The sequence below is a fragment of the Bos taurus genome, chromosome 6 (assembly GCF_002263795.3).
Source record: "Bos taurus isolate L1 Dominette 01449 registration number 42190680 breed Hereford chromosome 6, ARS-UCD2.0, whole genome shotgun sequence".
Taxonomy (NCBI): domain Eukaryota; kingdom Metazoa; phylum Chordata; class Mammalia; order Artiodactyla; family Bovidae; genus Bos; species Bos taurus.
The window spans coordinates 92,895,730-92,919,219 of NC_037333.1; the positions used below are offsets into that span (position 1 = coordinate 92,895,730).

Here is a 23,490-nt window from a genome sequence, read left to right on the forward strand (position 1 = left end):
AATCCTCGAGCCTAAAATCTGGACTGATTTACTTTGGTTTTTTCCAAAGCACTCAGTAAATACTTCTGAGTGAATGAATGTACAAGTGAAAATGTTGGTGTACATAAAGAGAAACTGTGGTCAGTTCTGTGTACAAAAGGTGCACAGGAGAGCTGAAAGGAGCACATGAGCTCAGCTTCCTTTTTGATGTTGGAGGTCCACACAGAGCTGCAAGACTACTTGTGTGTTTCTTACTGTGTTCCTCTACTAGAAAAATGAACCCTTTGACTGAGCGTGATGTTTGAGAAGGAACATACATGGAATGGTGAGAGGGGAGGGGGCCTCTGGCCTTGTCATTTTGGTCACCTGGGCAACCAACCAGAGGATGATGTCACCCTTACACCTGCCCTTCCCATTGGTTAGGATGATGATTTGTAGACTTCCCTTACACAGGCGAGGAGGGTGATAGGCAGAAAACTGAACTAGCTATTTGCTCTTTGGAGAAGGAATCACTCCACCCATCCTTGTCTCCATAGCACACAGCCCCAGATGGTCACTGTCTGCTCAGGCATTTCTCAGGGGAGAGCTCAAGGGACTAAACTCATGGAACTAAAACTGATTTACAGACAGCATCAACGATAAATTTTTATATTTGCATGCTAAGTTGTTTCAATTGTGTCTGATTCCTTGCGACCCTATGAACTGTACCCCACCAGACTTCCCTGTCCATGGAATTCTGCAGGCAAGAATACTGGAGTGGGTTGTCATGCCATCCTCCTGGAGATCTTCCTGACCTGGGGATTGAACCTGCATCTCTTATGTCTACTGCATTGGCAGGTGGGGTCTTTACCACTAGCACCACCTGGGAGCCCCTTAGATTTTGTACTTGTTTCTATTTGTGAGATTCCACAGGGAGGTGCTTTGGGCTGTACAATAAAATAAGATCTAAATTTGAATTTGCCAAATACATAAGCATATGACTAAATAGGTGGAAATTTTCTGACTAGGGTCTTCATCATCCATCAATAGCAATGCTGTTAGCCTTTGCCTCCCAGATGAGAGGGGAGTAACTTTCCCCTTTCTCTTCTATGGAAGCTGTAGTGGTATGCATTTACATAAGCTTGACTTCTTTATGGAGAAAGGGCAAGTGTATAAATCAGAGTTCCACCAGAAAAACAGAACAAGTAGAATACACACACACACACACATTTATTTATTTATTTAGTTATGCACGGCATTGGCCTGTACAGATTGTGAGCTCTGGCTAGGCCTGTGGACTCTGCAGTCCATCATGAAATCTCTTCTTTCTCAGGGAAACCTCAGCTCTTCCCCTGAGGCCTTTCAACTGCTTGGATCTGGTGCCCCCAGATTATTGAGCATAATCTCCTCAGTCAACAGATTGTAGATATTAATCATCTCTACAAAATACCATCACCGTGACACCTAGATTAGAGTTTGAAAGAATACCTGGGGACTCCAGCCCAGCCAAGCTATGACATGAAACTATCACTGAAGAGTTTTGCATGTTGAATTTCCTCTATATACTGACTCCGTGATGTGGACTTTTCTGCATTGTTCCGGTGAAAGGTCCCTGATACCATGGTCACGAGCTCAGTCCCTTAGTGGATACTTGGCATTACTCTGCCCACTGCCCTCAATTATAAGTGGCCATAAGAAAGCAGCAGCATGAATGGACAGTCATAAAAACAGCGCCATAGGTGGAAAACAGCTCGAAGCACATGCCCTACAGATGTGGTTTTATTTCCAGCTGTTAACTAATTAGCTTTGTCCAGGTGAAGAGGCATTGTGGCATTTTCATTGAGTTGCAGGTGAGACATAGAGAGGGGTTAAGGGCTTGTCTGTGCTAAACAAGACAGGAAGTCACTGGGGGCTTGCCTTGGAATATCCATCATCGGCTTCCAGTTCTGATGTATTTACCTGTATGCTTCTCTTCTCCTGATTTACCTGATCACAGATGGTAGCACATCTCATTAAAAAGCACAGTTGTGGACAATATCTTCATTTTCATTGCACTTAGGTTTAATCTTTCAAAACTGAGGGGTGAGATGTGCGCTTTTTCTTGCTTATGTTGGGAATTGATGAGCAAGTCAGTGCACCATCTTGGTTTCCTTTGGTCATATTGGGCAACCTTAATCGTTTCCCTTAATATTCCTATGACAGGCTTCCACTCTCTTGATCACTTTTCTTGTGCTTCTTGGAATCTTCTGTATTGCTCTTCACTACAGAGGTTGGAAACGTGCTCTCAGTAGCCCAGGTTCAGGACATGGTGTGAGGAGAAGGTAAGGACGTGGTTTTCATCACCCTGAGGATGTGTTTGCTGCCTCTTCCTCCTCTGAACTTAGTGTGCCTTGGTCGCTGTTGTGGACCTGCCTTTTTAGCTATATATGGGCTCTGCCTAGGTTCCCATCCAGCTCTGTGGCTCCAGCTATGTCATCTCTATACTGATTCACCAGTGCATTCCTCTATCCCTGATCCCTCCCGTGTGGAACAGAAGGAACGTCTCCATTTGATGGCTGGATGGCATCACCAACTCAATGAACATGAGTTTGAGCAAATTCCGGGAGATAGTAAAGGACAGGGAAGCCTGTAGCCCATGGGGTCGCAAAGAGTCGGACACGCTGAACAACAACAATTTGCATGTCTAGTGGATCTTCTGACTCTACAAGTTCAAGAGAGAACCATTGGTTCCATAACTTGTTCACAACCTGTTTCTTCTCATTTCCATCCATCTCATATAATTTTTGGCTTAAGATAAATCTTGTAGTTTTTTTTTTTAATAACTCCACCCTCCAATCCATGATCATATCCTATGCTTCTATTCCCTAAAACAGATACTAAGTCCTTTCTAGTTCATTACCTCAACCCTACTCCTAAATACCCATCATGTTTCGCCGAACTGACATACTAGCTTTCTAACCTGGTTTTTCTCTTTCTACTGTTGCCCAGCCATATCCTTTCCTGGCCACAGAATACCCAGCTGACCTCAGTGTAGTCAGGTCAGGCCCCTCCCCTGTGTAATCCCTCCAGTGCCTCTCTGTTGCAAGCAGTCTAAATGCAAACCCTTTGCCATGATCTACATCTCCCCACCTCCTTCTCGGACCTCATCTCGCATTGTTCACCTCTGCACTTATTCAGCTCAGCCACCATGACCTCTTTTCCTCATATGTGCCAAGCTTATTACTAACTCACATTTTGCATGTCCATTCTTTTTTCTTGAAACACTCTCCCCAGAAACCTCAAGTGATCGATTCCCTCTCTCCTTTCAACATCTCAACGTAAAATCACTCCCTCAGAGAGACTGTTCCCTCTCCCTGCTCCCTCCCCCATCACCTCACCCACCTCTGGTTAGTCTTTATTAAGTTATTTGGTTATTTACTGTTTACCACTATTGACTAGAATGTACTGTTGTCAAGGCAGGCTCTTTAACCTCTCCCTGTCTCCCTTCATTCTTTCCTCTTCACAGCACAAGAGAGTATCTGAAGCAGATTATTTACTTAATAAATGTTATTTTAATGATTGAATAAATCAAATTTTTTGTGCTTTTGGTCTGTAGCAGTGTACTAGGTTGACAACTTTAAGGGATGCTGTGTATTGAATTGTCTACCCGAATTTGTGTGTTGAAGCCTCAACCCCCAATGTGAGTACATTTGGCTCTAGGGCCTCTGCAGAAGTGATAGCGAAAGTGTTAGTAGATCAGTCTTATCCCACTTTTGGAATCCCACAGGCCGTAGACAGGCTCCTCTGTCCATGGGATTTTCCAGGCAAGAATACTGGAGTGGGTTGCCATTTCCTTCTCCAGAGGATCTTCCTGACCCAGGAATTGAACTTGGATCTCTTATGTCTCCTGCATTGGCAGCTGGATTCTTTACCACTGAGCCATCTGGGAAGCCCTATTATTAAGATTAAATGAAGTCATCAGGATGGTCTTGATCTGGTTGGAATGATGCTCTTGTAAGAAGAGGAAGTGACAGCAGAGAGTATTCCTCTTGCTGTCTGATCCCTGCCCCTACCCGAAGTCTGCGCTCATGTACCAGGAAAGGACGTGTGAGTACACTATGAGAAGGCAGCCATCTTCAATCCAGAAAGAGAGCTCTTCAGAGAAACCTGGTTGGGTGCACCCTTGACCTTGGTCTTTCCAGGCTCCAGAACTATGGAGCCCCTCCACCTGTGGTGTTTTGTTATAGCAGCCTTAGCAGCCTAGGGGGCTTCCCTGGTGGCTCAGACGGTAAAGAATCTGCCTGCAGTGCCGGAAACCCATGTTCAATTCCTGAGTCAGGAACATCCCATGGAGAAGGAAATGGCAACCCACTCCAGTATTCTTGCCTGGAAAATCCCTTGGACAGAGGAGCCTGGCAGACTGCAGTTAATGGGGTGGCAAAGAGTCGGACACAACTGAGCGACTAACACTAGCAGACCAACATGAGGGGTGACCCTCAGTGACTGTCTGGTTGCTTTTGTAGGTCCAAACACATGTCATCTTCCACATATAATTTCGGTTGAATTTTCCTAAATGTGCGACAGTCTGCTTGTTATTTCTTGTCTACCAGTTGTCTGCATTGTCACCGAGCTTCTGAGATCTTTTGTTAGGCTGGCATTTTATTGCCCAGGGAAGTTAATGTTGTCTGGTGTATTCGAAAAATCAGAACAATGTTAAAATTTGTTAAAGTAACATTTAAAAATGTTGAAAGAAAATTGTTCCCACTCTCAGGTCCTGGGAATCTGTGTGTTATTTTCATCTAGAGAAAGGCTCATTTCTTCTTCTTTTTTTTAATCTCAAGGACAGTTCCTTATTTATAACAACCATGTCTTATTGATTACAGTATATATAGTATATAGGGCAGTAAAGCGTCTATTCTAGAACATAGTATTAACTCAAAAAGTTTACTGAATGAATAATTAAAGTGTTCTGGACCCTTGCTAATTTGTTCTTAGTCTTTGATGTGAAACCTTGTTAGAAGTCTTTAGAAAGATTAAATAATTATATACTCTGGAACAATCAGTACATACTCTTATTATACCTTTTATTTTATCCTTCATCTTGGTGTTCAGAGTTAAAACCCTGAGCTAAATTTAGAGATTTCCTTTTGTTTTTGAATGGGTTTTTTGAACCTTATCTTGTTGGTGTCCATGGGCATATATTTTACAGTACTGCTAGAAGTGGTTGCTCACTACATTTTCATATATTCTCTGATTCGGTAAAGAATCTGCCTGTCAATGCAGGAGATGCAAGAGATGCGGGTTCTATCCCTGGGTCTGGAAGATCCCCTGGAGGAGGAAATAGCAACCTGCTCCAGTATTCTTGCCTGGAGAATCTCATGGACAGAGAAGCCTGGCCAGCTGCAGTCCATGGGGTTGCAAAGAGTCAGACATGACTGAGCACATCACAGCAGCACTGATCCTCAGAAATGGTAGAGGAAGGATTTGGAATAATAATCTCTGGAAACTCAAACATCATCTTTTAGGGCTTGAAGGAGAGTTTTTTCCCTGTAGAATTTAAATGAAATCATGGAAATTCCATAGGTGTTATTTGTAGACTTTCTGAAAATGAGTAATAAATGAGTAAAAATCTGTTGCAAGGAAGGAGGGTTTGAAAAACAGAATGGGGTGGCCAATGATTGTGACAAAGTGGAGCAGAAATGTGGATGAAATTCTGGGGATAGTATATGTTCTGGATGTTTTAGATGAGGTTTTGCTGAACTTTGCAAAAGTTCCCTTTATCCTTATGTTTCTACAGGCAGCTCATTGTTTTTACTTCATTAACCTTGCTACAGTCCATGGGGTTGCAAAGAATTGGACACAACTGAGCGACTAAGCATACATAACCATGCTTATTGCTTCACTGTGGTTATTTTATCTCTCCTCCCACCCCATCCTTCCTGCAATGTTAGTCTAGGCTCTTGGAGTCAAATTGTCTAGGTTCAAATCCTGACTCCTCTGCTTAATATTTGTGTGATCTTGGGCAAGTTACTGAATTTCTTTATATATCAGTGGGAAAACATCTGTAAAATAGAGTAGAAGGTTCAAAGAATTGTCATGGAGGTTTAATGTGCTCATACATGTAAAGGACTGGCACATAAGATGTTAATAATTGGTAGTTATTGTTTTATAATCATCATCATCATTGTCACCATCATCATCATGATTGTCATCACCATCATCTTTATTTCTCCGAAGGATCCTAGCATATCAGTATTATATTAGTTGAATAATTTTTATAAAATGATACATGGCATTGTGAAGGAGTTTTAAAGTGGAAAAGCTCAGAAATTAAGCATTTGTTGGATAGAAAATGTAGCTTATTTCAGATACGTACATCCAAGTAAGAAGGTGTGAGACAAAGGAAAATGAGAGTAGAGAGTAGATTGAGTATTCACAGGTGATCAGAGAAGTCACACAACGCTTTTAGAGCAGGACTGGGTAACATTCTTTCGATGATTCACATCACTTCTCCTTCACCTATCTCTGCTTTCAGATACTTCTTTTAGGGGTTCGATGTTTCATGATTCATGCAAGCTCAGAGTCAACATTAACAGTGCCTCACCTTAATCACCAGGAAGCCTCTTTTCACTTTCTATCTCAGGACCTTCACCAGGAATCCTCTTTTCACTTTCTATCTCAGGACCTTCTCAGACCACTGAGGTCAGCTTGGCCAGCAGACAAATTCAGCTTATAAGTATGATGGCTTATAAGTTATGGTTTATGGCCCCTGGAAATTCTTGACCAATAGCCTCAGCCTGTAGCCCTGCAGATGAATATTCTGGGAGGTATTCTCTGCTTCTGAGATGTCCCACTGGCAAACAACCCTAACTGACCCTGGGTCTTTGTAACTCATCTTCTTATTGACTTTTCCTCTGTCTTTGTGTCTTTCTTCCCTCCCAATCACTCATGCTTTAAGGAACATCTTCCAAATGAATTAATTGTCTTTTCCCTGAGTCCTTGACCGTGCTTTAGACCCTGCTTTGGGAAGAACCCAAACAAATAAGAAGATGAAAGAAAGACTGCGGGAAATTAATAGGTCAGTGTTCATTTGGGATGCTCTTTGCCATTCTCTCTGGTACATAGCTTACTGTTAAAACACCTTAGAAATATTTCTGTGTCTTAACTTCTTTCAACTGTATTGAAACTTCCTTGAGGATAAGGGCAATCTTCTTTAAATGTATTTACTGTATCCCAGCTTCCGTCACTCAGTGGTGGAATATTTATTGATGGATTGGTTTTCTAGTTGAATCTCACAATTCCTCTTGGGACTGTCATTTCAGAGTAATCTAGTTTTACCAGTGGGGAATCAGTGGCAAGTGATAAATGAGTTCCATTAGTTTGGGGATTTTAGGCTTTACGAGCTGTGGCTCATATGATCTTCCTAGCTGAAGAACAACTGTGGCTTCTGTGAGTAATTATGTCTCCAAGAGATGATCACCTCTGAAGGTCCCCTTAGCTTGCTGTCCCTTCATGGAATGGTGACATTTCTTGGCTTTCTGTTTTCGATCTGTTTGTATGAGAAAGAAATGAATTCTTTGGGGAGGACACTACTGTCGGGCATTTGTCTACAGAGAATAAAAGAATTTTTATAAACTAAGAATGGTGCAAATCAGTAAATGGTCAAAATAAAGTAACACTGAGTATTTTGAAATATCTAGTGTTTGTAATATGCTAGTTTTTTGACCTAACTCATATTCCCTTATGAAGAGATCCATGAGATTATTTGTGTACTGGCATGATATCCAGACTTCCACTTCCTTCAGAATTGTCATAGCATTGATTTGATTAAGAAAAGAAAGAAAAAAAAAAAAAGAAAGGAAAGAAAGAGTCCATTAGGATCAATGATGTTGCCATGTGTAATCAGGCCTGTGTGATTGGAAAGACAGAAACTATTTTCATAATTCAATACTAGAAAAGTGCTTTTAGTTGTACCTGGCACATGGTAAACACTTAGTAAATGTGACTCTGATGATGTTGTGTGAATTAAGAACCACTAAAACAGCTGGAGAAGGGCTCTAATGCCTTCAGCTTGCATTTCCCCCTTGTGATGGGGGTCACAGGGTGCGTGTGTGCGTGTGTGCTAAATTGTGCGTGTATGCTTCAGTTGTGTCCGACTCTTTGTGACCCTGTGAACTGTAGCCTGCCAGGCTCTTCTCTCCATGGGATTCTTCAGGCAAAGATACTGGAGTAGGGTTGCCATGTCCACCTCCACGGGATCTTCCCAACCCAGGGATCAAACCCGTGTCTCTTATTTCTCCTGCATTGGCAGGCTGTTTCTTTGCCACTAGTGCCACCTGGGTAGAGGATACTTAAAGGATATGCAGAGAGAGCTCCCTGAATGCCTTATCTCTGTTAGGATACCAGAGAGTGGGTGACTTAGGAACAACGGACATCTATTTCTCAGAGTTCTGGAGGCTGGGAAGTCCAAGATCAAAGTGCAGATTCACTGTCTGGCTAGGGCCTGCTTCCTGGTTCATAGACACCTGTCTTCTTGCCTTGTCTGCACATGGCAGAAGGAACGAGGGAGCTCTCGAGTCTCTAAAAAGTAATGATTCCGTTCAGCCTCATAACCTAATCATCTCCCAGAGGTACCACCCCACATAAGTGGTTAGGTTTTAATGTGAATTTTGAGGAGATACAATCATTTAGTCTGTAGATGCAACTTCTTTATAGAAATATAGGTAGCGAGAACCTCTCCTCCCCTCCCCATACACCACCACCTTGCTTATTCAATGGGAAGAAATTGAAAGTTCATCTTATCTTACTGCTGACGTAATGTGAATTTCACTTGGGATGATGAAGCAGTATCGTCAATAGTCAGTTTCTAGCCCTGTGTAGAACCTTATTTTTGTTGTGATTTTTTTACCACTCTAAATAGATGTCAAGTCAACCAAAAATGAACAGAGCTCTTTTCTTGGACACAGCATGTGTTCAGCCACAAATAATTCACTCTAAGTTTCTGAGAGGCGTGAGTCTGTGCCTCATGTTAAACACACGCATGATACAGAGTTACTGACAAGGTCCCGCCCCGCCATATGTTATTACTGAAATTTTTCTCCCAGGGAAGCAATGCTGATTATTATGGAAGCCAGGCAGGTTTGAGTGGAGAAAGAATATGCTGAAGTTAAAAGAAAATCAGAGAGTAACTTCTAATACATACTTGGAGGCTGTTTTTCAACTTTTGCCTGTATTATTTTGAAGTAAATAAAGGGATTGCTGCAATCCTGATGTGATCAATTTATTCAAGAAAGTAATACATCCAAGTTTGCTATGGCCCTAGGATTATATTTTTTATCCAGACAAGTAGTTGCCAAAGAAGTCAGTGAGGCATTAATTTGATGAAACTTCTTCTAGCAAATTGCTGTTTCTAATTATCCGGTGTATTTACCTCTATAGTCGTATCTTTCATCTCTCAAAGTGGCTATACTTCAAGGGGAGATGTCTCCTCTTATGAAAAAGTGATGGGAATGCTGTAACTTGCAGTTTCCAGCATGCTGTGAATTGATCTTTGTCTTGTTTGTCCCCAAGTCTGGAACGCCAAGCAAAGATCCTTTTCTTTCTTTCCCAACTGTTCTGTTTTCAGCCATTTCTTTCTCTCAGATATGATGAATTCTCATTAACTATTTAATGTTAGTTCATCTTTTTCCCATCTCAGATATACTCTTATTGCATTTGCACAGAGCACATATTTCTTTTTTTTTTTTTTTCTGGTGTTTGTTCTATGTTTCTGCCTCTCCATTTTGGGGTCAGAGACCATGTCTTGTCTTTTTTCTGGTGTTGCTTTTCACAAAGTAGATGCTCAAGAATTGTTACTTTGGTGAGTTCTCTGGTGGTCCAGTGGTTAAGACTGTGTTTTCTCTGCCAAGGGCCCAGGTTCAATCCCTGGTTGGGGAACTAAGACCTCACAAGTCACACGGTGTGGCTAAAAAACAGAGAGAGAGAAAGAAAAAGAACTGTTACTTTGATGAAATATTTATTGAGTGAATGTTAAAATATCCTAATTGTTAAGTTTTAATACTAAAAATATGAAATTATTGACGAATTAGAAGAAAGTATTGGTCAGTTGGAATTACAGAATTTTTTTAAAGCACATGGAATTTTAGAGGAGCTTGAAGCTTTAGCTTAGCCTCTGTTTCACGGATGAAGAATCTTGACTTGCTGAGGATGAGAAGTCCTTGGGGCCATGCACTCCAGTCTTTTAGTGCTTTGATTAAAGAGCTGGGGAATTAGCTTATGAAAGACCTGTTGTCAAATTAATTCTAAGAGTGAACTAAGGGCTTTGAACTTTCACCCCACTTTCACCCCTCTACATATGATGTTTATGAATTGTAAAGTTAAGACTCAACCAACTGTTTCTGAAAATTTGCAATATTAAGAATAAAACCTTGCTGACAAAGGTCTGTATAGTCAAAGCTATGGTTTTCCCATTAGTCATGTATGGATGTGAGAACTGGACCATAAATAAGACTGAGTGCCAAAGAATTGGTGCTTTTGAACTGTGGTGCTGGAGAAGACTCTTGTGAGTTCCTTAGACAGCAAGGAGGTCAAACCAGTCAATCCTAAAGGACATCAACCCTGAATATTCATTAGAAGGACTGATGCTGAAGCTGAAGCTCCAGTACTTTGGCCACTTGATGCAAAGAGCCAACTCATTAGAAAAGACCCTGATGCTGGGAAAGACTGAGGGCAAGAGGAGAAGGGGGTGACAGAGGTTGAGATGTTTGGATGGCATCACTGACTCAATGGACATGAGTTTGAGCAAATTCCAGGAGAGAGTGAAGGACAGGGAAGCCTGGTTTTCCTCAGTTCATGGGGTCACAAGGAGTTGGACACGACTTAGTGACTGAACAACAAGAACAAAGCCAAGTTAAGTTTATAGCCTAATGCCTGCTCTTCTTAACTGACTACAAAGCCAGGATTTAAGGTGCCACTGATGTGAATCAATGGAGGTGTCAAAAATGCAGAAAGCATGGAGGACCTTAATGAAAATTGTCAGAGCGTTCATCTCTGGGCATTCATTGTGAGTTGAGAGATAAGAAAGATAATAAACATTTATTGATAGCCTACCATATGTCAGACCCAGTCAAATTTATTAGATTCAACAATCCTTTAAAACAATGAGTCTTAACCAGCAGTGACTCTGCTCCTTTCTCTCCCCAGGGAAACTTTGGCAGTATCTGGAAATAATTTTTTACTGGGATGACAATTGTCATCTAGTGGGTAGAGGCTGTGGTTGCCGCCAACCATTCTACCATGCCCAGGACAGCCTTCACTGAAAACAGTTATCTAGCCCCAAATATCAGTAGCGTCTCAGTATGGCAACCCTGTGAACCAAGTATTACATGTGTGCTGTGCTGTGCTCAGTTGCTTCAGTTGTGTCTGACTCTGTGCAGCCCTTTGGACTACAGCCCACCAGGCTCCTCTGTCCATGGAATTCTCCAGGCAAGAATACTGGAGGGGGTTGCCATGCCCTCCTCCAGGGGATCTTCCCAACCCAGGGATTGAACCTGTGTCTCTTACATCAACCTGCATTGACAAGTGGGTTCTTTACTGCTAGCACCACCTGGTAAGCCCGAGTGTTACATGGGGTTGGCCAAAACGTTCGTTCAGGTTTTTCTAGAATATTTTGCAGGAAAACACGAACAAACTTTTTGGCCAGCCCAATATTACTTTCATATTTATAGAAAATTGAGGGCTCCATGTTACCTGATAGTAAGTGGATTGGACCTTTGGACCCAAATTTCTCACGAAGCCCCAAAACTTGTGTCTTCTTACTAACCATTCTCTAGGTGGAGCAGCAACTCCCAAGCATTGATCTGCATGAGCATCGGAGCTTGTTAGAACTCAGCTCTCTAGATCCACCCTTAGAAAGTCTCTTGTAGTTGGTCTGGTGTAGAACATGAAATCTGTGTATTTTAATAGTCTCTCTAGCTCCTCAGATGTGCACTCGAGAAACACTGCTCTGGACACAGCATCACTGCCTAGCCAAGGCTGCTGTTACTGTCCCTGTGGCTGGAACCTAGTGACTTGGCTGCTTTGCTTTACTCTGGGTTTTCGTCTCTTTAACCTCACACCTTCCCTTCCTTTCTGCCTCAGGTGGTGAGGGGGGCTTCCTTAGTTGTTTGTATGAATGTTCCCAGTGTTACTGGGTGAACCGAGGAGTTGGAGGCAAATGTCATCTTATTTCATGGGGATATGTTATTTCTTCATTCTGGGCTACCATTCTTCAAGATTAATGATGTTTGGTACTTTGGGTATTGGAAATAATATAGAATCGCTTTGTAACACTGGTTTCGGGGAGTAATGACGAAAGCTTCCTTTAGGGTCAGCCAGATTGCTGTGATTAATTCAACAAACATGAACTGAATGCTGTGTCTCTGGCAGCTAGGAATTTTGCTGCATGATTGCTGGGCAATAATATATCATAAAACAGGGTCAGTGCTGCTGGACCTTAGAAACCAGGAGACCTCACAGTGTACCAGGGAGTGACTTAGAGGTGCCTAAGTATAACGAGGTTGGATGTGTCTCCTTCAAGTTGTGGTACACAGTCAATTCTTTTTATTTGTGGATTCTGCATTTGTGAATTCACCTACTCACTAACATTTAATTTGTAACCCCCAAATCAATACTCATGGCACTTTTTATGGTTATTTAGGGTACCAGCAGAGTGGCGGAAAAGTTGAGTGGCTTGACTCACATATTCCTGGCTGAAATCAAACATAATGATGATCTGCTCTCTAGTTTCACTTCTCATGCTGTAAACAAGTCTGTTTAGGACCATGTTTTTCACATCTTGGTGCTTTTTCGTGGTGATTTCACTTTTCAGAGTGCTCTTCGAGATTCCTGCTGAGTGCAGTCTAGTGTCCTAAGCAGGAAGTCTAATGACGTGCCTTACGGAGATGTGCCTTCCGAGTGTCAGAAAAGTTTCATTCAGGGATTGATTACATATGGTGCTGCTGGCTGTAGGTTCAGGGTTAATGAATATATAGTGTATATCAAATAAGGAGTCCTGGTGGCTCAGATGGTAAAGAATACGATTGCAATGCAGGAGACCTGGGTTCAGTCCCTGGTTTTGGAAGATTCCCTGGAGAAGGAAATAGCTACCCACTCCAGAATTCTTGTCTGGGAAATCCCATGGACAGAGGTACCTGGTGGGCTACAATCCATGGAGTTGCAAAGAGTCAGACATGACTGAATGACTAACACTTTTACTTCACTTTTAAACAGAAACACAAAAGACAAGGTAATTGGTTCATTTATGAAAATGTTGTGACCAGAGGCTGCAGGAAGCTTGCCCTAAATTTCCCTTGGGAACAGTGGCTCAGTATTTACTAAGTGAATGTTATGGAGACTTTATAGAACACAACTACCACGAATAATGAGAATTCCCGGTATACAGTATCAGTTTAGTTCAACTGCTCAGTCAAGTCTGACTCTGTGACCCCATGGACTGCAACACACCAGACTTCCCTGTCCATCACCAACTCCTGGAGCTTGCTCAAACTCATGTCCATTGAGTCGGTGATGCCGTCCAACCATTTCATCCTCTGTAATCCCCTTCTCCTCCACAAGCTTTCTCAGTATCAGGATATTTTCCAATGAGTAAGCTCTTCACGTCAGGTGGCCAAAGTATTGGAGTTTCAGCTTCACCATCACTCCTTCTAGTGAATATTCACAGTTGATTTCCTTTATGGATTGGTTTGATCTCCTTGCAGGGGACTCTCAAGAGTCTTCTCCAACACTACAGTTCAAAAGCATCAATTCTTTGGTGCTCAGCTTTCTTTATGGTCTAACTCTCACATTCATTCATGACTACTGGAAAAATCATGTTTTTGTTGGAAAAATAATGTCCCTGCTTTTTAATTATGCTGCCTAGGTTGGTCATAGCTTTTCTTCCAAGAAGCAAATGTCATTTAATTTCATGGCTTCAGTCACCATCTGCAATGATTTTGGAGCACAAGAAAATGAAGTCTGTCAATGTTTCCATTGTTTCCCCATCTATTTGCCATGAAGTTATGGGACCAGATGCCATGCTCTTAGTGTTTTGAATGTTGAGTTTTAAGCCAGTTTCACTCTCCTCTTTCACCTTCCTCAAGAGGCTCTTTAGTTCCTCAGGTGGTATCATCTGCATGTCTGAGGTTGTTGATATTTCTCCTGGCAATCTTGATTCCAGTTTGTGATTTATCTAGCCTGGTGTTTCACATGATGTACTCTGCATAGAAGTTAAATAAGCAGGGTGACAATATATAGCCTTGATGTACTCCTTTCCCAATTATGAACCAGTCCATTGTTCCATGTCTGGTTCTAACTGTTGCTTCTTGACCTGCATACAGATTTTTTAAGAGGCAGGTAAGGCGGTCTGGTATTCCCATCTCTTTAAGAGTTTTCCAGTTTGTTGTGATTCACATAGTCAAAGGCTTTAGCATAGTCAATGAAGCAGAAGTAGGTGTTTTTCTGGAACTCTCTTGCTTTTCTATGATCCAAAGGATATTGGCAATTTGACCTCTGGTTCCTCTGCCTTTTCTAAATCCAGTTTGAATGTCTGGAAATTCATGGTTCACATACTGTTGAAGCCTGACTTGGAGAATTTTGAGCATTACTTTGCTAGTGTGTGTGATGAGTACAGTTGTGTGGTAGTTTGAATGTTCTTTGGCATTGCCTTTCTTTGGGATTGGAATGAAAACTGACCTTTTCCAGTCCTGTGGCCACTGCTGAGTTTTCCAAATTTGCTGGCATATTGAGTGTAGCGCCTTCACAGTGTTATATTTTAGGATTTGAAATAACTCAATTGGAATTCTATCACCTCCACTAGCTTTGTTCATAGTGATGCTTCCTAAGGCCCACTTGACTTTTCATTCCAGGATGTCTGGCTTTAGGTGAATGATCACACCATGGTGGTTGTTTGGGTCATGAAGATCTTTTTTGTATATTTCTTCTATGTATTCCTGCTACTTCTTCTTAATATCTTCTGATTCTGTTAGGTCCATACCATTTCTGTCCTTTATTGTGCCCATCTTTACATGAAATGTTCCCTTGATATCTCTAATTTTCTTGAAGAGATCGCTAGTCTTTCCCATTGCATTGTTTTCCCCTATTTCTTTGCATTGATTACTTAGGACGACTTTCTTGTCTCTCTTTGCTATTCTTTGGAACTCTGCATTCAGATAGATACATCTTTCCTTTTCTCCTTTGCCTTTAGCTTCTCTTCTTTTCTCAGCTATTTGTATATGGTATATGGATTACTACTATATGAGGGAGTACTATGCAACAATGGTGTAGAATTGACATGAAAAGACTTTCATTTTGCTTAAGACACAGTGAGTGATGTTTTTCCAAAGTAACTATGGCTGATCTCCATTCATACAGAAATCACAGTAGATTAAGATAATTGTTCCCTAAAGGAATAAAGTAAATGAAAATAGCCCTCACCTCTCAAGATGTAATTATTGAAGACATTTAAGGGCCATTTGATTGATTTTCAGCAACCAATGTTAGTATCTGAACTGATTTCTGTTATCATTACTATGTAGTTTTATTAATCTGGCCCTGGATTTTACATGATTAAAATTTTTTTTTTACCCGCAGTTCATAGAGCACTCTATATGGAAAAAGAGAAGACCCTTTGAATTGACTTAGTTGTTGTTGGTTAATCACTAAGTTGTGTCTGACTCTTTTGTGACCCCGTAGACTGTAACCTGCCATGCTCCTCTGTCCATGGGATTTCCCAGGTGAGAATACTTGAGTAGGTTTCTATTTCCTCCTCCAGGGAATCTTTCTGACCCAGAGATCAAACCCATGTCTCCTGCATTGGCAGGCAGGTCCTTTACCACTGAACTATCAGGGAAGCCCTTTGAGTTGACTTACTCTTCATCTATTTAGATTGTGTATTTTCTAAAATTAAGAAAAGACATTTTTATTTGATTTAGAGTTTTTTAGGTGGAAAGAATACAAGTCATCCCTACAAAGGAAGCAAATTATGGGAAGTCTTTAAACATAGATTGATGTTTTGTGCTGTGTTTTCTTCACCACATTTTTAATCTTTTATGTATTTGAGGATCAGAGACAGATAAAGCAGTATCTTTGTTAAGGAGAATCTGCCCAGGAGGCAGTTGGAAGTTTGCTTTGTTCTCAAGCTCCAGAGGACTTTTTGGGTGGTGGATCCAGGTAGAGAATAAACATCCTAGTGATACTCAGATGCACTTCTGACTCCATGAATGGGAAGGAACTGGGACCTCTGAAATTAAAAGAGCATATAAATGGGTGGTGCTCTTTAAAGTTTCCAGCCAATTAGATTCTTTGGGAATGACAAAACATCTGTACCTAAGAAAATGAAAATCTGTACATTAATTCCTTGAATCAGCAACTCTAACCATCATGTACCAACCATCATGTAACCAACCCTTGCTGCCCCTGAATTGTTAGGTTGAAAGTAGGAAATAGAAATTTTTGAATAGTGCAGAGGGCTGGTGCAGGTAGCACAGAGACCTTGTGACTTAACTTCCTCTTCTTTGGAGAGAAGCAGTAGGAAGAGGGTGGTATCTGTAATGAAGGCACGATTTGATGACTTTGCTGTTGTAGGTCTGGCCCGGGCTGCTAAGACTAGTTTAAGAGGAAGCCCAGCCTCTTCAGTTGAACTAATGGCTTCCATTTCCCCAGTCTGTTTCCACTGCTAAGAGGAAGCCCAGGGAAAGAGAGGGAAAAGGCAGGTTGGATCTTGGACCTTCAACTCCCTGAATACAGAATTCCAGCATAAAGTCTTAAAAATGATCATCACAAATATGCCACCTATAGTAGGGTGAGTCATAACCCCACGTTGTTTATATTCTAATCCTGTACTGTGCCATGTAATTGTAGATGGCAAAAGCAATGTGATGAAGGATTTTGTGATGGGAAATAGAGTATCTTAGATTATCCAGGTGAGCGCAATCATGTAATCACAAGGGTTCTTAGGGGAAGGAAAAGACAGAGGGAGAAAACCACAGAAAGGGAGATGTGATGATAGAAGCAGCAATTGGAGTGAGTAATGTGCTTTGAGAGGTTTCCCTGGTGGCTCAGCGGTAAGCAATGCAGGTTATTCAGATTTGATCCCTGGGTTGGAAAGATCCCATGGAGCAGGTAATGGCATCCTACTCCAATATTCTTGCCTGGGGAAGTCCATGGACAGAGGAGCCTGGTGGGCTACATTTTGTTTAGTCATTAATAGTTGGACATGACTTAGTAACTAAACAACAGCAACAATATGCTTTGAAGATGAAAGAAGATAAGCCCAGAAGGGGCTCTAACACAGGTTGCTGAAAAACGCATGAAACAAATTCTTCCCTCAGAGTCTTAAGAAAGAACCAGGCCTGCTGACACTGACTTTAGTCCAGAGGAACTGAGGCTGGACTTCTGACTTGTAGAACTGCAGAATACCTATGTGGGGTTGTAAGCCACTAACATTGTGGCAATTAGTTACAGCAGCCATAGAAACTCATATACTCTACCTGAAGGGCATTTTTATGATGCAGTTATTGTATTATTTCCATTTGGAAAAGTAAGTTTACATAACATTTGTGGGAATATGCCTCGTGTGCAAATGTTCTCTCACATCTCATCTTTCCTTTATCGGGGTAACTAAGCAAGAGTTTTTCAGCATTTTAAGGGGAATGTCTGGGAGGAATCATAAACTTGTAGTATTCAAGAGGTCAGGGAAAATTGAGTCTATTTACAGATGAGTCTACTCTTTTTGACCCTGTCGACTGTAACCCACAAGGCTCCTCTGTCCATGGGATTCTCCAGGCAAGAAGACTGGAGTGGGTTGCCATTCCCTTCTCCAGGGTATCTTCCCGACCAGATAACGAACTCGTGTCTCTAGCATTGCAGGCAGATTCTTTACCATCTGCACCACCAGGGAAGCCTACAGATGAGTTAATTGAGATTAAAGTGTGGGGCTCCTGACTTCCAGTCTAATGAGGGTAGTAGATGAGGCAAGCGTCCCGCTGCTCCTCTTTCTGGCCTCCTGGGAGTTTCCTGCCTCCTTTATGAAGAGAAGCTCACCTCTCTCAGTTGCTACCATATGTGATGGTGACATTGCTGAGGGCTATGAGCCCAGGAACAGCTCCGACTTTGTTAAGGAGAGGAAGGGGGTATGAAGAAACAGGCGCCAATTGGAATAAAGTGTTTTAAAAAATTATTCCAAATGCATAGTTATCACGACAGAACTGCAGTGTATACTCTGCTGTTTTAAGCCTTCATTACAAACTGAAAGGAGTTTTCTTCAAACCCAACCATTAAGCCTTGAAACCCAATTCCTGCTCATCAAATGCAGTCTGGAAAGGAAATGGAATGCCATAAATTACCTCAATTAAAACTTTTTCTTTTGTTCTGTTCTTTCGGAGACTAATCCAGGGAGGACAAGAATGCAGCAGAAATCCAACTTGCCAAGATGATTTTAATACTCCCAGACCTGAGCCTAATTATAACCTTTGTTTACCTTCTTAGACTGCTGTCTCAGGTAAAATAAAGGTTCACGAGGAATTTAGATATAGGGAGGCTTTTAAAATAGATATTTTTTCCATGTAGGTATGAGCTACACCTAGGAATTTAACAAATAATGTGGAATTACTAACCTGAAGTTTCCTGTGTTTTAAAGGGCAGGAGGGAGCTGTAATAACATTACACATATGCTTCTGTAATCCTGGCAACAACCTGTGAGGTGCATGTTGTTATTTTACTTGTCAAGAAGCTGTAGTTCAGGGAGCTAAAGTGATTAGCAGAGTTACAATGAGCAATCTGAAAAGAATTCAAGTCTCAAAACTCCAGAGTGAGAAAGCAGGCAGTTCTCATTCCTTCTAAACCAGCGCTCTGTCCTCCACGTTTGAGGCCTGCACAGGGCATCTGAGTGCATGGGGCAAACGTAGCATCAAGTCAAGCTTCTCAAGTCAAGCTTTTAGATACCTATGCCTTTGTTGATGAAAAATTTTATTTGTGTAAATGTCTTTTTGAAGAAATGCATTGCAGATTTCCTTATATGAAACCTTCCTCCATTTATAATTTATTATGAAAGTAACAACACACTCACTTCAAGGTAAACAAAGCTAAAAGCCTAGATATTCTTCTATAGTTTTCTCCAGGTTCATACAAAGGAGAACTGTCATTTGAAGGAAAAGTATTGCCTCATTCAGTTCCCATCGAACAGAGAGAGATGAATTGCTGTTTGCATACCTGTTATTCACATGTAGGTCACTGCCCCTCAAGCGCTGCATAGACTTTGATCTCTTCTGAAGTTAAAGCATTTCCCTGCAGTTTTGTTTATCCTCAGCCTAGTCTGGGGTACCTCAAATTTGAACGAAGTCACTCATGAATGACTGAGGTTTTGATGTTGACAATTCTCTCTACTGCAACTCAGGCGTATGTAACTCCACTAATCTGAACATTTTTGCCATCAAAATGGCTAAGGATCTAAGTATCAGAGTCCCTGAGGAAGAAGCTCCTTTCGTTCTTGGGAAGACATCTTGTGCTGGCTTTAGGACTTCTTCACATAGGAGGGTGTTGCCACGCTTGTGGCCAATAGGCCCACAATGGCCTGTTGAAACAAGCAGTAACCCACTCAGGAATTCACCCTAGGCCATACTCAACTTCCCAGGAGGTTCATGGCTTGTGTCTCTGGATTTTGGTCTTCAGGCACCCCCTTGGAATTGCCCTCAGCCTCTGAGAGTTCCTGTGTCATCCCCCCTCTCCCTGTTTACTCTTCCTCTGAAACTGCAGGAACAAGCCCATTCTTGCTCCAACATTCCTAACCCAGCTTATCCCCTACCTCATCACAGCATTGATCCCCCCTGCAGAGGGCTGGTGGTGGTCTCCTCATGGTCCTAATACATCATCCCTGCCTATTTTCAAGAAGATAGCCACAGAGACCAAATTGTGTAGCCAACAGTGTATTTTGGTTGGAGATCTTTTGTTTACCCTTCCAAACCTATGGCTCCTCTCTGGTCTGAAACCCTGGAGGCTGCATGCAGTGACTGGCGCTTCCCTTCTGCCTTCTGGTTGGGCGTAGGCATTGGGAAATGCTAGCAGGAGCTGAGAAAACTGCAGGAGAATGAGAAGATGGGGTGCCCCCCTCACCCCGTGAGCTGCTTGTGATTTGTTGGGTTCCTCTGCTTCCAAAGACCACAGCTCTTTCAGATTCTCTCCTGTGTCCTTCAGGCCTGGTGGTGGTATGGCTCCCTGGCTCCCTGCTATTGCCTAGGCTCCCCTATTCATTGCTGCACTGTTGTCAATGGTCTCTGTCTTCTCTTTTCTTTGTGGTCCTGTTGGACTGAGCCATCTGTTTTCTGCCAGGACCAGGCTCTGGCCTCCTTTTCTGAGGTTTCCCTGACTCTTACCCATGAGTGGCTCCTCTTTCCCTCTTTGTGTTAGTACTCACACACACTGAGTATTAATATATAGCATTGCCACACCTCTTCCCCTGGCCCTGTGGTTTGAGCAACTGTCATCTATCATTTCCACCTCAGTAGGAAATTATCTCAGAACTAGCCATTGGAGAAACCATGTAGCCTAATTTTTTTTTAATTCAAATATGATGAAAATAGGGCCAGAGATGATAGATGTATGGTGCAAGCTCCACTAGACACTACCTAGAGGCTGGTCCACTGTGTTTTGCTTTGCACAGTATAGAGACTGGGGATAAATATTGCAGACAAGAGATGTCTTCTGAAATGCAGGTCAGAAGATGCCATCTTCTGAAGATGAATGCAGTAAGATCCAACACCAAACAGATGAAATCATCCTTCTGCACGAAAAATATAAAATGCATTCTAAGAGAAGATATTGCTTTTGAAAATGTATTTCCAACAAGTCAAGAATGTTTCACTGCCTTCAGTTGGTAGACTTAGGGAGTTTCCCAAGAAATTAAGATAAGCTTTAATCTAGTGGACTTTATATGCATAAAAGAATGCACCATCACAGAAGGGAGAGGGTGTTATTTGTCTGGAGAAGAGGGAAGCGTGTGAGACTATTTGTTTGTGTCCTTTGCCAATTAATTATTGGCTTGGCCAGAAAGTTTTTTGGGTTTGTCCATAAGAGCGTACAGAAAAACTAGAATGAAGTTTTTGGCCAACTCAGTGCTTCAAGAGTCATCTCAACTGAATGACTGGAGTGTTCTGACTCAATTCTCAGATATATCCCTCTACTTGTAGGGTCTGTTAAATTCAGCACTGACCATCTACTGTGAGATTCTCACCGTAACAGGAATTGGATGCATTAAGATAGTCTCAACATAGATCCTGACTTCTGGGAGACTATACTGGGGAGAGAGACACAAAAACAAGTCTTTTTTAAAAAAAAATTATATATTTTTAATTGAAGGATAATTGCTTTACAGTATTGGTTTGATTTCTGCCATACATTGACATGAATTAGCCATAGGTATACATATGTCCCCTCCTTCTTGAACCTTCCTCCCACGTCCCTCCCTTTCACCCCTCTAGGTTGTTGCAGAGCCCCAGTGTGAGTTCCTTGAGTCATACAGCAAATTTCCATTTGCTCTCTCTTTTACATATGGTACTGTATATGCTTCCATGGTACTCTTTTCATTCATCTCACCCTCTCCTTCCTCCCCTCAACCCTTGTCCCTAAGCTTGTTCTCTATGTCTGCATCTCCATTGCTGCCCTGCAAATAGGTTCATCCATACCATCTTTCTAGATTCCATATATATGCATCGATAGATACTTGTTTTTCTCTTTCTGACTTATTTCACTCTGTATGATAGGCTCTAGGCTCATCCATCTCATTAGAACTGACTCAAATGCATTCCTTTTAACGACTGAGTATTATTCCATAGTCTATATGTACCACAGCTTCTTTATTCATTCATCTGTGGAAAACAGTTGCTTTTAATGAAGCCTCTCCCTGTCATGCTCTCTCATAGCCTCCTCTTATTTTTTTCAAAATACTTAGCTGCTAGGAAACTCCTAGAAAACCATCTCTTGTGGTCTTTATTTTGGAGGTATCACCCACTCTGTGACAAACCATACTGACATGGCTTGGGGAGTACTCAACCTCTAGATTGGTTCAAGAAAAGGTGTCCAGGGCCAAGTGAGAGGTTCAGCTTTGAAGTGAGACTGAGCTATAAGGGAGAAGATAAGTCACCATCCATAGCAAGTGAATTCATAGAATAGTTATTTAACGAGCCTGTACTAAGTGCCAGGTGGCTCAGCAGTGAAGACTCCATCTGCAATGCTGAAGATGCAGGAGAAGAGGGTTCAATCCTTGGGTTGGGAAGATAGCCCAGAGAAGGAAATGGCAACCCATTCCAGTATTTTTGCTGGGAAAATCTCATGCACAGAGGAGCCCGGCAGGCCAAGAGTGTCCATGGGGTTGCAAAAAATCAGACTCAACTGAGCATGCAACAATACAAAAGTGCCAGGGAGAGGCATTGGTGTCAGGAGTCAGTAAGACCATGTCCATATCTTGTTGGATCCTGTATGTTGGGAAATATCTTGATAGAGTGTTTCCTGAAGAATGTGGTGGCTCCAAGAGGCAAGAGAAGCAGATACACCAAGAGCTCAAATCTGGAGCAGAAGTGAAAGTGATGGGAGTTCGGGGTATTCACTGTGGTCTGGGGTTGGAGGGAGAGTTAGGGGAAGGGGGGTTGGAGAAGACTTGATAGAGTTTCAGATCCGGGTCAGCCTCTGGGTTACTTTTCCCTAAGGTCTGTGCATTTCTGTGGGTCTGAAGACAGAGCCTTAAACTGTTAGCATCCCCTAGATGCTCATTTGTTACTAGGAGGATCAGAGCAGTAGGGCTCACTGAAGCTGACCTTTGAAAATAACTGCTTTTAATTAAAAGGAGTATTTGGTTGTGGGTAAGTCATCAAGAAGGCTAATTTCATTTATGTTTTTTTTACTGCTGGCCTGCCTCCCAACTGAACTGATCAAAGAAAGACCAGTGTTTTCCAGAACAGCTCATGACTCACCCTTTAGCTCCCTGTGCCCTGGTTCCCAGTGTCTCTGATTGTGTCCTGTTTGGGGTTCACATGACTGTCTTTATTCTCTTGACTTGGCCTCTTCTGAGCTCACCCACCATTTCTCCTGCTAGTCCTGGCCTTCCCCTCCATGTAGTGGTGGTACACACTGCACCCGTGTCCCTTCACGCCTCTCTCTCCACGTTCCCACCCTTTCTTCTTCTGGGAACTTGGTCTCCTGCCTCCTTCCCTCCTCCCAGTACCCTCCCCCACCTGTCCCCATCTAACTCCTTCCAAGACTCAATCCAGGCATCACCACCTTCCAGAAGTCTTCTGTGCTCCCCTAAAGTTGGGCTGAGAGCCCTGGACTTTGGTTCTCATTCTAAGTCATGCGTACCTCTGTTGAAGCACTCATCACCTTTTAAAATTCTTTTTATTTATTTATTAAAAAATTATTTTGGGAAGTGGTGCTGTACTGGGTCTCTGTTGCTGTATTCAGGCTCTCTCTAGTTGCGGTGAGCAGGGCTACTCTCTAGTTGCAGTGCACGGGCTTCTCATCATAGTGGTT

The 23,490-nt window shown here is 42.1% G+C and overlaps 1 protein-coding gene and 1 non-coding gene across 2 annotated transcripts in view; both read left to right on the forward strand.

The window, feature by feature from the left end:
- FRAS1 (Fraser extracellular matrix complex subunit 1) overlaps nucleotides 1-23,490 on the forward strand; it is a 534,366-nt gene that overhangs the window by 134,608 nt on the left and 376,268 nt on the right.
- Nucleotides 11,576-11,633, forward strand: MIR2285BF-1 (microRNA mir-2285bf-1). Its single transcript, NR_162277.1, has one exon. It is a non-coding gene; the product is annotated as a microRNA mir-2285bf-1 (primary transcript).